Below are 16,783 nucleotides of genomic sequence, written 5' to 3' on the forward strand. Positions count from 1 at the left end.
CACTCAAGCAGAAGGACTGGCTGAAGAGTTAACGCCCATTGTTTCCTTCGATTTGTGATTGGCTTTTGGTGGAGAAATGGTAAACGTCACGGGATCCCTGCATGTCCATTGGTGGGTGTGCCAGACCGCTGGCGCGCGGGTTTCAGCGCGGGCGTTCGAACTTGCGCTTCGCGGCGTTTCCATGGGGATGCGGCCTGGCGGTGGCCTGAGGCTCCGGCTGACTGGGCGATCAGGTCGTGGGCCTACAGGCTCTCTTCAGAAGGAATCACTTTTTCTCTGTCCTGTCTGATGGGATTCTCTGAGGAAGAGTTGTGAAGTCCCCAAGGTGAGAATGGGCAGGGGAGCCGCGGCGGAACGAAGCCGGTAGGAGACCGTGGCGCCTGCCCTTCGGGAGAGGGTGCGCCTGGCGCCTGCCGAGCGCGTGGAGAGACTGGCGTTTGCTTCTCGGTTTCTTCCGGGTCTTCAGAATGCTCGCCCACTCCACACTTCTTATCCCCACACTTTTGCTGCACTTGTCTTGAACGCCACCTTGTGAGGTCTTCCTTTTGAACTCTTCCTAACTCATCCTCTTTGGTTTTGGGTCGTGCACTACGTAAACTCCATTCTTCTGCATCCTCCTATAGAATTTTTGAAAACAGTTAAAGTCCTACAACTTTGCAAAAATATTTGTTCATTTTTCTTTCAAAATCTATTTTTATTAGTACGTTTGCAGCACATGATTACGTTCGTCATAGAAAGTGCATATATTCAGTTGAGTTTAATTCGTCACAAACGGACTGAATTCTCCCATTCCGACATGGTTTGTTGAAAACATTTGAGTTGAAGAGGACTGCACCCTAATTTCATAGGCAAAAGGGCCTGAAAGTTCAAACTTAGCCTTTTCCCTCTGAAAAGTGAAGTTTTTTCAGTTGGCTGCTACAGTTCTACCTTGTGGCTTACCCTTGGTCTTTCAGTACTGTTTAGTAAAACTCCTATTAGTCTTTGCTTAAAACAAACTATTTTGTTGCTGTACGCCAGAAGGTGTCCCTCCTTGCTATGTGACCCACAGCTGTTGTCAGACACTAAGTGTGCCTTGGAAAATGTTTTATAACATTTTTTTCTTTTATATTCTATAAAGAGACATCGTGGTCTCTACTTAGTGCATATAACAGCTCAGCCTTTTATCCATCAGATGTCCAAGGTAAAATTTATTATTATTTGTTGTTTACGCATGGCCTATATATTCACCATCTCATTGCTGATGATTCTTTTATATATTAAATTCTTAGCTCAATGGTAATTTTAATAAAAGGGTTGAAAAATTCAGGTACAGTAGCTTACAATTCTTATTACCCTTTTATGAAGTTTGAAATACTGTCCTAAACTACAGATCTGTGTAGTGTAGTAGAAACTGGCCTGGGTATTCAGGATTTGGTTTCTAATTCATTCACTATGGGTGGTTTTATAAGTTATTTACCCATTTGTTTATGTTTATTTATTTATATTTATTGAGATAAAGTTTTGCTTCATTGTCCAGGATGGCTGGTCTTCAATTTGTGATCCTCTTACCTCAGCCTTCCGAGTATCTGGGACTGCAGGACTGTGCCACCACACCTGACTTATCTGCACATTTAGACTTCACTTTTTTCATCTAGAAAATCAGAGTTGAGTTATATTAAAGTTGAGTACCAGTTTTCAGTAATTGCTATCAGATAGGCAGCAGACTCAGATTTCTCCTAGAGATTAAAATACTAACTACTGTTTATCGAACATTTACTCTGAACAAATGACTGTATGGAGGGCTTTATGTAAATACTACACATTTCGTAGCGTAACACATCAGTGTGCTGCCCAGATAGTCGTTTTATTAAAAACATTTGGTTTTATGTTGTTAATGAAAAGTCTTTAGCTGCTCATCGTGTGTCCTTGGCTAAATAATATTATTATCTTCCCACCTTCAGTTTAGGAGGAACAGCTGTTTAGTTGGGCTGCTGTTTTGTTAAGTGAAGGGTAGAACTTATCTCAGATCTCTTCCAGATCTAATATTCTGTGATTAACCTGTTAGTCCATTTTCTCCATGCAGGCTCAGCAAACTTGATCACAGAGATAGATGCAATGGCATGCACTTTGCCAGCCACCCATGTGGCTGAGGCTGATGGATTATTTGAGGTCAGCTTGAAATATAGTGACCTTGTCTTTTAATCATAACAACAATAATAGTAGTGAATAGGGTTTTACTTCTTACATTTTGAGTACTGTGATCATTTTATGCTTGAATCACTGTCCAAGGATTTTGATATTTACATATATTCAACAAGAAATACTTTCCCATAAATACAAATGAATAACAATAGGTATTATATGTTGCTTATATATCACATTGAATTTAGGCTTAATTTTACATTATTCTAGTTAATCTTCCTTAAAGCAAAAATCTTTTCCAAGTCATCACCTTTTGTGTTCAGTGCTTCCTATGTATCCCACTTTCCGTTTATCTTCACCCATGCAGTGTACTCATCAGAACTGGCTGAATAATCATTAAAGACAGACACTTTCTCCTGTGAGCCTACTGGCACATGGCTGAGAATCAAACATCCCATCCCCTCCCTGTCCCCCTCCACACCCTCCTGAGCAACTGGGAGCATGATGGTATACAATATAGCAAATACGGGGGATTTCCTTCTATCTTCTGTTTGAAGGTCAATATTGTTTTCACTGGTTTGCTTTGTTCTGATTGTTTTGCTCTATTCATTATTCTGTTTTGACAGGTTTTATAATGTTTTGTTTTGGGTTTGATTTGGGTATACCTGATTGAAGGGACAACTATTGTGAAGATAACAAGATATACTGTGGTACCCCATTACTGTTATCCCGGTATCCTTACTCTGAAGTTCTGTACCAACTTCAGTGCATTGTTTCGATTGGCTTTGTTCTGTTGGATTTTACTATTTTCAAAATAAATTAAAAAGTAAAATGTCTGTCAATTAAAAAAAAAGACACCTTTATGTAGCCCAATTAATCCTACCCAATCTGGCCCCTACCTTTCTGTCCTCAGATGCTTTCTCTTCCTTTCACCTACTGTTTAGCTAAACTGGCTATTGATAACTTGATCATGCCATGCTCATTTCCATCTTAGGGTTGACACACTCCCCCCGGTGTGTGATGCTTTTCCTACCAATCTCATACCACTTTAGGCTTCCCCTCAGTGTTTCCTGTGGAAGGAGGCCTCCTCTGATCACGCTATGTAAAGTAGGCCCCTTTACCCCTTTTTTTAAGTTGTACTTATTGCCATCTGAAATTACCCTGTTTATTTGTTAATTATCTCCTCCCACAAGGATAACAGTGCCAGAAGAGTAGTGACCTTCTTTCTTTCTTTCTTTCTTTCTTTCTTTCTTTCTTTCTTTCTTTCTTTTTCTTTCTTTTGGTACCAGGGATCTAACTCACAACTGTGAGCTTGCCAGTCAGGTGGTTATGCCACTTAGCTAAATCCTTGGCCCAAAAGTGACCTTTTCTGTTAATTCACTGTTGTTTCCCCAATGTCAATAGCAGGGCTTTGCTCATAAAAGGCTCTCAAAGTGAGTGATTGGATAAAGGTTCTCATTGGAGCTGTGACCCTTGCATTTGTTTGAATAATAGACGCGTCCTTCATTCTGTTGCCAGGGGCAGTAAGTGCCACCAAGTATGCCAAGTGATCACATTACCCTGATACAAAAGGTTCCACCACCCATGATTACAGATGGTGGCAAATACTTTTGAGAGTTTTAAAGGTAGTGTTAGGAATATTTGTCATGGAACAATTACTGAATGTTTATTTTATTTTCAGACTGTTTAAACACTGGAGCAAAAAAATGAGATGATATTCCTTGATCACAAGGAGATCACATTCTAGTGCGAGATACAGACATATTCAGAGATAATCATAACGGTGTAACTAATGATAGAGCTATGCGAAGGTATGATATGAACACTGAAGGAACATCACATCTGGTTAATTCAGAAAAAAACCTCTTATGTATTTTAATCAGAAGTCATCACATGCCTGTAATCCCAGCATGTGAGAAGCTGAGGTAGGAGGTTGCTGTGAGTTCAAGGCCAGCCTGGGCAACATAGTGAGACCATGTCTTTTAAAAAAAAAAAGGTAGTGAGATTTGATCAGAGTGCGAGGCCACTTAAAAGTTCAACATGAATTAATACACAGAGAAATAAAGCAGATGTTGACTAAACTGGAGAGAAAGGAAAGGGCTAGATTATGGAAGGCTTTGTGGAGCATGCCAAGGAGCTTGGACTTTTTGCTCTGAAAATGGATGTTAAGGTGTTAGAGGATTTTTTAAAAGGGAGCAGCTGGGATTGCTGATCTGACAAATCATCAGGAATGGGCAAAATTACCGGCAAGGAGAACAGTTAAGAGGCATGTGTTGATCTAGATAAGAGCTGCGTGGGGCCGAACCACTTAGGCAGTTGTGGCAGGACTAAAGATAGAAGGGAAATTCAAGACATACTTAGTTGATTAAGTTGGCTTGATGTGTTGGTTAGATTTGGGATTAAAGGAGAGAAAGGTGGTTAGGATGAGTGACTGGATGGATGTGGTACCCATCTCAGGCCCCCAGCAAAGAGGAGGGTGGAGGACTGAATTTTGTTGAGAGATAATGAGTACTGTTATTAACAATTAGTTCAGATGCTGAATCGTGGAGATGTTTTAATAGTGATCTTTGAATGGTTTTGCTGCAGAACACATCTGTGACACTTTTGCTGTGAAGTAAACTTAAGTTGTACTGCAATTCTAAAAGTGATTGACTTGGCAATATTGCACCATATTTAGGCCAAAAATACTAGTTGAAATTTCACCAGTAATGAGAAGCAGTACTGCATTTGTGAACAGTTTTTTAAGTTAGACTCCTTTCTATGTTGATAATTGATTGGTTAAAGTAGTAATATTTTCTTCATTTGTAAATAGTTTCTTCATTTGTAAAAAGGGAGATGATAATTATCATCTACCATAAAAGTCTTGGAAGATTAATTGGAATAGCACAATTAATTACATATTAACTTAAATCACAGCAAATGGAATTAGTTTTTAAAATTGTTCATCATTTTCTCAGTGTCATTCCCTTAGAAATAATTCCTGGTGCCATGGTGGCAGCTGTTTCAAATGGATATAACCCTGAATGAATGAATCTGTATCATTTTGATAATTCATAAAAGCTGACTGTAATAATTGTTTTTCCAGTTAAACACGAGATAAAATTTTTTGAAAGTATTTTATGACTGAAGGTGAAAATCTGTAAATAACAACTTCGTGAGGTTGTATTAGATGGATATTTTAAAAGTAAAGCACTCCCAAACACACACTGAATTTAAATCCAGTATTGGTTACCACCTGCTCCTGGTAATTATTTCAAATTTAAACTATTTATTTATTTTTGTGTTTTTGAGATAAGGTCTTACTATGCAGTTTTGATTGGCCTTATACTCGCTTTGTAACCCAGGCTGGTCCTGAACTGGCAATGATCTTCCTGCCTCAGCCTCCCAAGTGCTGGGATTACAGGCATACACCACCAAACCAGCTCAAACCTCTATATTTAGAGAAAATAATACTTGCACTATTCAAAGAGTACCAGGTTCATCAGTTCTGTTATGTTTATTTTCAAGTAACTGTTCTCAAGCTTTTCACCAGACTTAAAAATGTAATCAATCAACCCATCATAAGGCTTTTGAAAGGAATTGTAGTAATTGTGAAACATTAGCTACCTAGCCATAAACAAACTTGAAGCTATTTTTTTTTTTCAGTAACTACTTTTAAGAAAATACATTGGGAAACTCACAGATTGGTATCCCAAATCCTCATCTTACTTTGAGAATTCCATTAAGTATCATATTCTGTTTCCTTTGCAGCTGTTGTTCTAAGCAGTTGTCTAGTATCATTTGTCTTCTGTTGAAATCAGTAGTCTATAGATAGAATAATTCCTAGTTTGAAATAATGAATGCCCTTTTGAGGAGAAAGAATATACTATATAATTCACATTTTATGTTTGTTTTTTGTATCAGGGATTGAACTCATGACCTCAAGCTTGCCAGACAGGCGCTTATGCCACTGAGCTAAATCCCCGGTGTTATTATTTATTCACTTTTTAATCTGCCAGTATAAGTCTGCATGTTTTGTGTTCCTGGGAATCTAGTACCTAACACTGGGGTGCAGAAACCTTGCAATGAAAATTGAGAATGATAGGTTTATATTGTATCAGCTTCTAACATTATAGTGGGCCATTGGGCCAGTGGACTTTGTGAATAATCCCTTTAAAAGTAACTATTAATAGTGGTTGTCTGAGCTACATGAGTTGGAGTAAAATGGAGAATGACTGCTGAAAGTTCAGGGCTTATTTTTGGTGTGAGGAACATGGATCTTACCATGTAACTCACATTGACCTCAGACTCAGTGTGTAAACCACACTGGCCTTAGCAATTCTCCTGCTTCAGCCTCCCAAGTGCTGGGATCACAGGCACACACCACTATGCATGGCATGTGATAGTAATGTACTTTAAAAAGAAGAAAGGTTGTGAATGTTTTGATGACAAAGAGGAGACAAATGTTTGAACAGACAGGTATGACTACCTTGATTTGAACATTTTAAATGTTTGCACATACACAAACATAATATGACACCATAAATGCATGACTTTTATATGTCAAGTTTTTAAACCTTTTAACCTTTTAAAAAGTTAAAAGAAAAAAATTAGGTCTTGAAAGAAATTGAGTTGGCAGAAATTCCAACTTTCTTCTGGTGGCAGAGAAAATCAGCTGGAAGGGTAATATATGCAACGTTAGTCACAATTTTAAAAGTTTGTTCACATTTGAGGATATAGACAAAATCCAACCCTTTAATGTGTTCCCTCAAACTCCTCTACCTGAACTGTGTAACTCTATCCACCTGAACAGGCTGAAACTAAATTTGGAATCAGGTAACTCAGTCTTGCAGCTGTGCAGAGTCACTTTGTTTCTCTGAGGTTCTTTTCCTTTTTGAACATTGTGTGGCTGAAATGCATTCACATATTGTAGGAGCTGAGGGTATAACTCAGTGGTAGATCATGTGCCCACCCCTGAGCTTGTGCAAAGCCCTGAGTTCTCCCCTAACGCTTAAAAGTATATTTTACGTATCAGACTCTCCTATTTAAAGTATACAATTCAGTAATTTTTAGTATATTCACAGTTATGCAATTCAAATCATCACAATCCAATTTTAGAGCATTTTTATCACTCAAAAAAATCTAAATTTTAGATGCATCTAAAAGGGAAATGTAGGGGCTGGGGATTTAGCTCAGCGGCATAAGCACCTGCCTTGCAAGCAGGTGGTCGTGAGTTTGATCCCTGGTACCAATAAAAAGAAAAATAAATAAATAAGTAAAAGGGAAATGTTTTTGCCCTGAAACATCATCCTATGATTATCAAAACATAGTTAACCATGGAAAAGCTTGAGAAAACATACCAACATTTTCCATAGAAATTTGAGCTATGAAGGGGTCGAAGGGAGGGGAATGGAGAAAACAGAAGTAAGATATATCGTGTACAGGTACAAACTCCCTGTGATGAAAGATCATTATGTATCTCTAAAATGTACCCAGTAAAATAAAAAGTTAGAAAAAAATTCGAGCTTTGGTTAGAGTTATCAAGTACGCATATAGGTGTTTGTTTTTGTTTTGTTTGAGACAAAGTCTCTCTGTGTAGTTTTTGCTGGCCTTGAACTCGCTCTTTAGCTCAGGCTGTTCTCAAACTCATGGCAATTCTCCCTAAACCTCCTGAGTCTAGTCCTGGGATCATAAATGTGAGCCATCATCTCCTGCAATAATGTATTTTTAGACTCTTCATAGAAGAAATGAATAAAAATTGCAGGAATGAAAATCCCAAGAGCTTTAATTAGATAAATAAGAAAGACAAAATGAACATATTCTACATGGGTACAGTGATAATAATTTTCAAAAACTTATTTACCCTAAGCCTAACATTGCATGACCAAAGCCTGGTATATTTAGTATACAGGAAATTTTTTGTTATTTGATGATTCATTAAAATGGTTCTTTAGGGCTGAGATGTAGTTCAGTGTTAAAGCACTTGCTAGCATGTAAAAGTCTACAGTACTGCAAGAAACAAACAAGAAAAAACAAGGCAAAACATCTCTTTAAAGATGTATTAATTTCTATTACAAAGACTGTAGCTAGTGAAGAAGAAAGCAAAATGTGGCTTGTATGGCTTTTGTAGTAACTCTACCTAAAAACACATATATGTTCATAGTCTTTTTTTTTTTTCCTTTCTTTTTTTTTTTTTTTTTTTTGGTATTGGGGATCAAACTCATGACCTTACACTTACCAGGCAGGCACTTAAGCCACTAAGCTAAATCCCCAGCCTGATATTCATAGTCTTGGAACCTGTGGGCTTGTACAAGAAGACATACACTCTACTACTGAGCTATATCCTCAGGTTGCTGCATAGCCTTTTTAAAAAATAGCCTATTAGAATACTATTCATAGCCAGGCCTGGTAGTACATGCCTATAATCTCAGCATTTGGGGGGCTAAGGCAGAAGGAGTGCAACAAGTTCAAGACCAGACTGGGCTACATAGTGAGTTCATGTCCTGCCTGAACTGCCTGAACTGCCTGACAAGACTCTGTCTCAAAAAAAAAAAAAAATCATCATGTTCCTAAGTTAAAAAGAAAAAGCTTACATCCAACAATAAAATTTCAAATTGTTTATGCTGAAAAACTCTGGAAAATCTAAATGTTCACAAATACCAGAAATAACAAAATCACTTGTAATTTTAAAACATAGTGGGCGTGGTGGTGCATGCCTGTAATCTCAGCATTTTTTCTGCTGAGGCAGAAAGATTGCCATGAGTTGAAGGTCAGCCTGGACTACACAGTGAATTCAAGGCCAGCTTTAGCTATACAGCAAAACCCTGTTTCAAAAAACTAAAAACAAAACCAAAGGGGAAAAAACCTCATAGCCATATAGCAAATAGAACTTTAATGTAACTACAGATCAAACTGACAAATATAACTTTAAATGTTCTTTAAAATTTAAAACTTTTTATTGTTTTGTTTTGTTTTTGGTGCCAGGAATTGAACTTATGACCTCATGCTTTTTAAAAGTTACTTAAAGTTTAATGATCATTTAAAGATTTCTTTGTGGAGAAGCTTAAAAAGAAACTTTTAGCTGATGACATTTATGAATGTAAAAAGATAATACCTACTTTTTAAATACATTTCTACTATGTTAGGGAAAAAGCTGTGGTAGAGGTTTGTTTTTTTGGTACTGGGAACTGAACTAAGGATCTTCATATAAACTATATCCCCAGATCGATATTCTCTCTCTCTCTCTCTCTCTCTCTCTCTCTCTCTCTCTCTCATTTACAGGTTATCAGTAAGTTACTAAATTGCCTAAGCTGGACTCAAACTTGCAATCGTCCTGCTTCAGCTTTCCAGAGTGCTGGAATTACAGGATTCACTACAATACCAGGCAGAGGAAAGATTCTTAGATGACAGAAACATAGTCATCTAAAAGGATAAAGGGACAGTGGAGCAAGTTGTCTCCACCAATAGAAAGTGTGAAAGAAGAAAATACAGTAAATTACAGAAGACAGAATTATAAAACATTTTCAGAGTACAGGATCGTTAGTCAATGACACTGGAAAACTGACATCTTATGAAGTAGTCTTCATATGCACTACCAACCACCTCTACTTGATATATATGCACTAGAAACACTTTGTTTTCCTTTTTTTTTTTATTTGTTTTTTTGAGACAAAGTCTCACTCTGTAGTTCAGGCTGGCCTTGAAATATTTCTTTTTCAAGTTCTTTTTCAACCTATATCAGTGGTTTCTTTAAAAATGTATTCAGTATCTTGGCTGGGCACTGTGCTACCTGTAATCCTAGATACTCAGGTTTAGTGTATGTTCTTCAGCAGCACATATCCCAGGTATCCCAGAAATTCAGGGGACTGAGACAGCAGGAGCCTAAGTTCCAGCACAGCCTGAATAACTTACTTAGACACTGTCTCAAAGAAGAAAAGAAAACAACAGGAAACAGGCCAGGATGTAACTTAGTGGAAAGTGTTTGCCTAGCACACCCAAGGCCTGAGTTCAATCCCCCATAATACACACACTCACACACAAATATATATATATATATATATATATATATATATATATTCTCTTTACATGTATAACTCACCTCAAAATTCAGTGCTTTATGTTCATAGTTATTACCATTACAACCAATTAGCAGTTTTAGAGATCTTGTCTCAATGCAAAAAAGTATAGTCTATTATCAGTATAGTCACCTATGCAGTAGAAAACCAGAACTTTTTTAGATTCCACAAATGATTGAGATCTTAAGGTATTTGTCTTTCTGTGCCTGGCTTATTTTACTTTATTTAATGTCCTCCAGTTCTGTCAGCATTGCTGCAAATGGCAGGATTTCCTTTATTTATTTATTTATTTATTTATTTATTGGTACCAGGGCTCGAACTCATGACTGCACACTTGCAAGGCAGGCACTTACGCCACTGAACTACATGCCCGGCTGATTTCCTTCTTTTTAAAAAGACTGAATAGGGTCTATTACATCTATATGCCACGTTTTCTTTATCTGTTCATCAACTAATGGACACTGAGGTCATTTCTATTTCTTAGCCATTATGAATAGTACTACAATAAATATAGGAGTGCAGATTTTTCTTCAACATACTGATTTTATTTCCTTTGGACACATATCCAGTCGTGGAATTGCTGGATCATATGGTAGTTCTAGATGTAATTTTGTTGTTGTTTTCTTGTTTTTTGAGACAAGGTCTCATTATATAGTTCAGAGGGGCCTCAAACTCATGGTGATCTTTCTATCTCAACCTCCCAAGTTCTGGGATTACAGATGTATGCCACAGTAACTGGCTAGTTTTAAATTTTTTTAAGAACTTTTTTTTTTGGTATTGGGCATCAAACTTAGGACCTTGCCCTTACCAGGTAAGCACTTGAGCCACTGAACCCATTGAGCCCAGCCCAATATTTTAAGAACTTCTATACTATTTTCAATAATTGCTGTAGTAATTTACATTCCCACCAGTCCACTAGGACTTACTTTTTTTTTTTTTCAAAGCCAATCAAATTTAGCAGTGGGCGGGGTATACCAACTTTAGTGACACTAATATTAATAAGTTCTGATAACCCACTACCATCGGACCAGCCAGGACTTAACTTTTTTTCTTTTTTATGAGAGCCATTCTAATTGTGATGAGGTCATATCTCATTTGGTTTGTTTGCATTTCTCTGATTAGGGATCTTGAACATTTTTTCATATACCTTTTAGCCATTTGTATAGTTTTTGTTTTTGTTTTGTTTTTAAAAGAGAGAATCTCACTATCTTGTTCACACTGACCTGGAAATCCTGGGGTTAAGCAGTTCTCCTGCTTTATCCTCCTTTATAGGTAAGATTATTGGTCATTGGTGCAGGTCAGTGCACCTACCTTACTTTATGTTTCTTTTAAAAGAGTATCTGTTGCTTTTTTTTGTACTGGGAATAGAACTCAGGACCTTGCGCTTGCCAGGCAGGTGCTATACCACTGAGCTATATCCCCGGCCCCTAATGCATTTTTAAAATTGAATTATTTTCTAATATTGAGTTGTTAGAGTTCCTTACATATTTTAGAAGTTAACCTCTTTCAGATGTTAAGTTCAAAAATATTTTCTTCCATTCCATAGATTGTCTCTTCACTCTGTTAATTGTTTCCATTACTACGCAGAAACTTTAGTTTACTGTAACCCCATTTGTCTATTTTTGCTTTAGTTTCCTGTGCTTCTGGGGTTTCATCCAAAAATTCTTTTCCTAGTCCAATACTCTGAATCATTCTCTATCTCTTTCTAGTTGTTGTTCATTATTTCTTGTCTTATTCAAGACTAATCTTTTTTTCTGTTACAAGGGATTGAACCTAGGGCCTTGTGCAACTTCTAGGCAAGTTCTCTTCCACTAAACTATATCCCCTACCCTTTTTATTTTAAGACAGAGTCTCACTAAGTTGCCCAGACTCAAGTGGGCTCAAACTTGTACTTCTCCTGCTTCAACCTCCAGACTAGCTAGGATTACAGGCATGTGTAACTGTGCCCAGGTCTTTAATCCAACCATCCCCTACATTTTTTTTGCACCAGGGACTGATTTTGTGTAAGACAGTTCTTCAGGGACAAGGCTGGCGGTAGTTTCTTGGATGATTCAGGCTCATTAAGTTTATTGTACACTTTATTTTTGCTATTACAATGGCATATATAAGAGCAAAATCAGCAGGGGTCCTGAATTTGACGGTTCTATCTGGGGGTGATGGGATATAGTAACACACGTTGCTTATATCTCCTCTATTCTTGTTTTGGTTGCTGTCAATGCAGAAGACACTGCTTCATAAAGATAAAATACTGGAAATAGAAGCAGGCTTTTCAGTGCTTTTGTGGTAATCTCAAAGTATTCCAATTTAATCCAAAATGTACAGAGATTTGAAGTTGTCTCAGACATACTTTTAAGGCTACCACCATGTACAGTCTGAAGCACATCTAGCGTGGACAGAGTCTAGCATGTATCATCACCTTCTAGCATGGACCTAGCATGACGGAATGGTCACAGATCCATTCCTTCCCAATTCAGGGGTCTTTTGTGGTTGAACATAATGCTCACGCTCTTTTGAAAGCTGAGGTAGATTCTACTGGTGGAAGAATGGCGGCCTTGGCTCAGTCTTTCTCTAAATTTCTGCTATAGTGTTTAAAGTGCCAAAAATCCCTATCGTCACTTGTTGCTCCATAATTCCAGTTTGGCTTTCTTTTTTTTTTTTAATTGGTACCAGCGATCGAACTCACAACTGCCTGCTTGCAAGGGAGGTGCTTATGCCGCTGAGCTAAATCCCCAGCCCCTTTTAGTTTGGCTTTCAATGCAGCCACTTTATCTGCCAACTTGAACACAGTCATTCTCCCTTGAAGTTAATCTGAGTTCTGACTTAGTTACTTTTCTTATTGCTGTGACAAAATACCCAGTACCCAAAGTTGAAAGAGGAAAAGTTTATTTGGCTCATAGTTTATAGAGGTTTCAGCCCATACTCTGCTGACTCTTTTTTTTGTTTTGTTTTGTTTTTGTCTTTTTCATTTGTCTTTTTCATTTTTATCGGTACCAGGGATTGAACTCACGACCGCCTGCTTGCAAGGCAGGTGCTTATGCCGCTGAGCTAAATCCCCAGCCCCACTCTGCTGACTCTTAAAGCAGAGTGGATGGCAGACAGCCATCGCAGAAGAGAAACAGTAGTGGCATGTGAAAGGTAGCAAAAGCAAGCCAGGGTCAACCACAGCAACTTCCGTCCCTTATATTTTATCCAGGGTACTTAGGGCAGGTAGCAGTCACACCCTTAATCCTAGTTCTCTTCAAGTATTGCACCATGAATCAATCCCGGTGTCACACATTGTACACCCAGCCACTCTGGAAAAGCCTTTAGCACTGCGTGAGACTCTGGGGGAGACATCTAAACACACGCCCTAATAATTCTTTGAGCAGGCTGAGTATATCACAAACCCCTGTGTAGCCATTGCCCAGCCGTGATGCTGAATGAAAGAAGCAGAGTCAGCTGCTGCTGCTCCATCACAGAGCCCCCACTGCCTGAGTGGAAAGAGACTGGAGATGAGGAAAATGAGAATCCCACCAGACCACACAGCCGTCTAGGTCTGCACCCCACGGCCAATGGAAAGCCTGCTGACCCCAAAGTCCGCTCTTCAGAGAGGTCCGCCAGGACCAGCAGGACCAATGATCCCATCAATGCTGAGTCTTCCATCTCCTCCCAGTGGGAGTGACCTAATTAAGAGAGGCCTTGGCCCCAGGCCCACCCTATATGTTCATGGTTGATGGGAAAGTCAGTGCTGAGCCTCTGTTTCTACAGCTAAACCATAGGAATCCCTCCGGGGAAAGCTTTCAGGAAGAGCTGAGAACCCTCAAGGACTCTAAAGCTGGTCTCCTATCAGGATTACCTGAGTACCTAAAGGTGCCCTCAGGTGAGAGAAGACAAATCTAACTGCCTTGTTTGCCAGTACTTTCCAGGGCCACTGCCTATGCGCTATCAAGTTTATTTTATTTTATTTTTTGGTACCGGCAATTGAACTCAAGACCTTGGGCCACTGTCAATATGAAGATTTCTGTGCCTTCTGTCACCCAGGCATCAGTGAACTGCCCTGTGAGACTGTCCCTTGCCATCTAGATGGGAAGGAATTCTCTGTAACAGCTATGTCTTTCCCTGTGCCCCATAATGTCTGCTGCGAAGCTCTTCCATCCAGCACCCTCAGACAGTGACACATACGCTGCCGACCTGCACTCGCCTGTTAGGGTCCATAAGAGTGATATGTGCTACGTGCTGTCTTCTGATCCAGCCTCCAGACCCTTCAGCTGATCCAGCCTTCAGAACCCTTTCAGCTGCCTCCCTCCATCAAGTGACTGCAGTACAGGAAATCTTTTTGATGCTGTTTCTTGTGCTTTTGTCCACCTGTCCTCAGCGTTACCCTCAATTCCTAAGAGCACAGGAACAGTTTCTTACCTTCTCTGGCTGCTTGCTTTATCTCATGTTTATTTTATTTTAAAGAGGGTAAAACAGATCAGAAGAAAACAAAGTGACACAGGATTTCAAAGCAAGACAACCCGAGATCAACAGTGGCTACTATATTGTCTCTTGTTTTCTTTGAAATAGTTGCCCATATCTTCACAAACAATGAATTCAAACAAAACAAAACACTATAAAACTGATCAAAACCAAAGAACAAAAGCATTACAGGCCTTCAAAATCAGACAGTAGGAAAAATCAACAATGGCTATCATACTGTTTCTTGTTCTCTTCAGAATTAAAGCTGCTTGCTTTAAGTTTTGTTTGTGTTTGTGACACCTCAATGTTTTCAGCACTCAAGAGATTCCCTAGATTATCTGACCTGAGGTAAAGCTCAGGTGACTGGCATAGAGTTGCTCCCTCAAGGTCACTCCCTTGGTTTTCGATTTCATAGTTTTTCTGCCAATAGCTTGATACTCACTGCTGTGGTAACTTTTGTGAATCTGCATCTCGTTGTAACCTTTTCTTTTTTCTTTTTTGGGGGGAGGGTAGATGGGAGGGGATTTGAGACAGGGTTTTGCTGTGTAGTCCGGGCTGGTGTTGAACTTACTGTATAGCCCAGGCTAGCCTGGAACTTGGGGCAGTCCTCTTGCATCAGCCTCTAAAGTGCTGTAGTTACAGACATGCGCCGCCACACTCAGCCCCTTGTAGCCTTTTTGGTGGCAGTTTTGTGATTTCCCACTACGTACTGGAGTAAGTTTTTCTGCCAAAATGAATGAGGCTTTTGGTGTCCTCTAGACTGTCCCCACAAACCAGATTGGGACAATTGTAAAACTTTGTATGTTCTGCCTCCCTGTCCTTCTCCGTCTCCGTTATTCTGGGCCAACACAGGTCAGGGAGACCTGTGAAGCTCAGGTGGGTGTCCCTCCCCAACTTCTCTCCAGCCTGCTTTAGTTAAGAGTGTCATTGTGTGGCCACCAGCCCTACCATCTGAATTCTAACTAGCCTATCTAGAATATCTAACTAGCCTAGCTGTGGGTGGAGTCTCAACAGTATTGACCCTTTTCCCTCACATCCATGGCTCTGTTGCTGTGAAATGACAGGTGAAGTGAACAGGTGAAATGCTGTGAAGTGAACAGGTTCAGCTTTTTGAGTTGGTTGTGAGGAAATAAGGCACATTTAGGCTAGACAGAGGGAAGAGAGCCTCTGGAGAACTGAGAGTGAATTTTTAAACACTTTTTAGTATTAGTAATAAATATAGTGGAAACAAAAGTAGAGCACATGGCATATTATGGGCATCTTCCTGAAAAATACGTTGCACAAAAACAAGGGTGGTGCCCTAGTAGACTTGTGAGCCTGGCGTGCACACCACAGTGGCTCGTTAGTCTCTTAACATTGTGCCTCGGTGGCTTCTGTTGTCCCATCTATTTGTCTGGTTGTGCTGCTGGCCAGAAATGGAACTGTCCTAAAACTTTACAGCAGATGTCCTTAGCAGTAGGCAAAGCCAACTCTCCAGTAGGAAGGAAAGTCTTAAGCTTTCGCAGTGCAGTTGACCACTAAAAATGATGCTGTCCAGACAGACACATTTGCTGAAGTAGTGGCCTGCAAACATACATAGAAAACAAACATAATTATTTGTTTTCTATGTTTGCTTTCTTTTTTAAGGAACTTGAAAGGCTTGGTTTTTTTGTTTTGTTTGGTCTTTTTTCCTTTTTATCGGTACCGGGGATCGAACTCACGACTGCCTGCTTGCAAGGCAGGTGCTTATGCTGCTGAGCTAAATCCCCAGCCCCCGAAAGGCTTATTTTTAATGCAGTGTGCTTGTTCTCCACGTGGCAAAGCAGTTTGGAAGGTGCTATGACTTGTTGGCTTGCCAGTCACCACGTATTATTCAAAGCAGCCTTGAAAAATGTGAATCACCTGTTGCACAGAATGGGTAATTTAAGAAGTACTGCTGGTGTTTTCTTTTAAATGCAGCTTTCTTTGTGTTGGCAGTCGTAGAGCCTTCTACTGACTCATCATTGTTTCTTTCCTTTTTTCCAAAGAAGCTCTCTACTGACATTTGTTTTTTCATTCCTTTTCACTAGGGTTAGCTTGTGGGCTTAGCAAAACTGACTAAGACAAGTGGGCAGTGTGGGAAAGAGGAACAGATGGAAGTGGTAAATAAAATAATGGGTACATAGACTAAAAACACACAGAGAAATAAGTGA

At 39.3% G+C, this 16,783-nt stretch overlaps 1 protein-coding gene across 1 annotated transcript in view; it reads left to right on the forward strand.

Moving 5' to 3' along the window:
• Positions 1-19: 19 nt before the first annotated feature.
• Kif24 (kinesin family member 24) overlaps positions 20-16,783 on the forward strand; it is a 78,301-nt gene continuing 61,537 nt past the window's right edge. Inside the window, exon 1 of the mRNA XM_063226358.1 lies at positions 20-325. The gene's annotated coding sequence lies outside the window, so the exon portion shown is untranslated. The remainder of the gene's footprint in view (positions 326-16,783) is intronic.

This window comes from Cavia porcellus, unplaced genomic scaffold, assembly GCF_034190915.1.
Source record: "Cavia porcellus strain 051 isolate PalLab524CR breed Dunkin Hartley unplaced genomic scaffold, mCavPor4.1 scaffold_1, whole genome shotgun sequence".
NCBI lineage: Eukaryota > Metazoa > Chordata > Mammalia > Rodentia > Caviidae > Cavia > Cavia porcellus.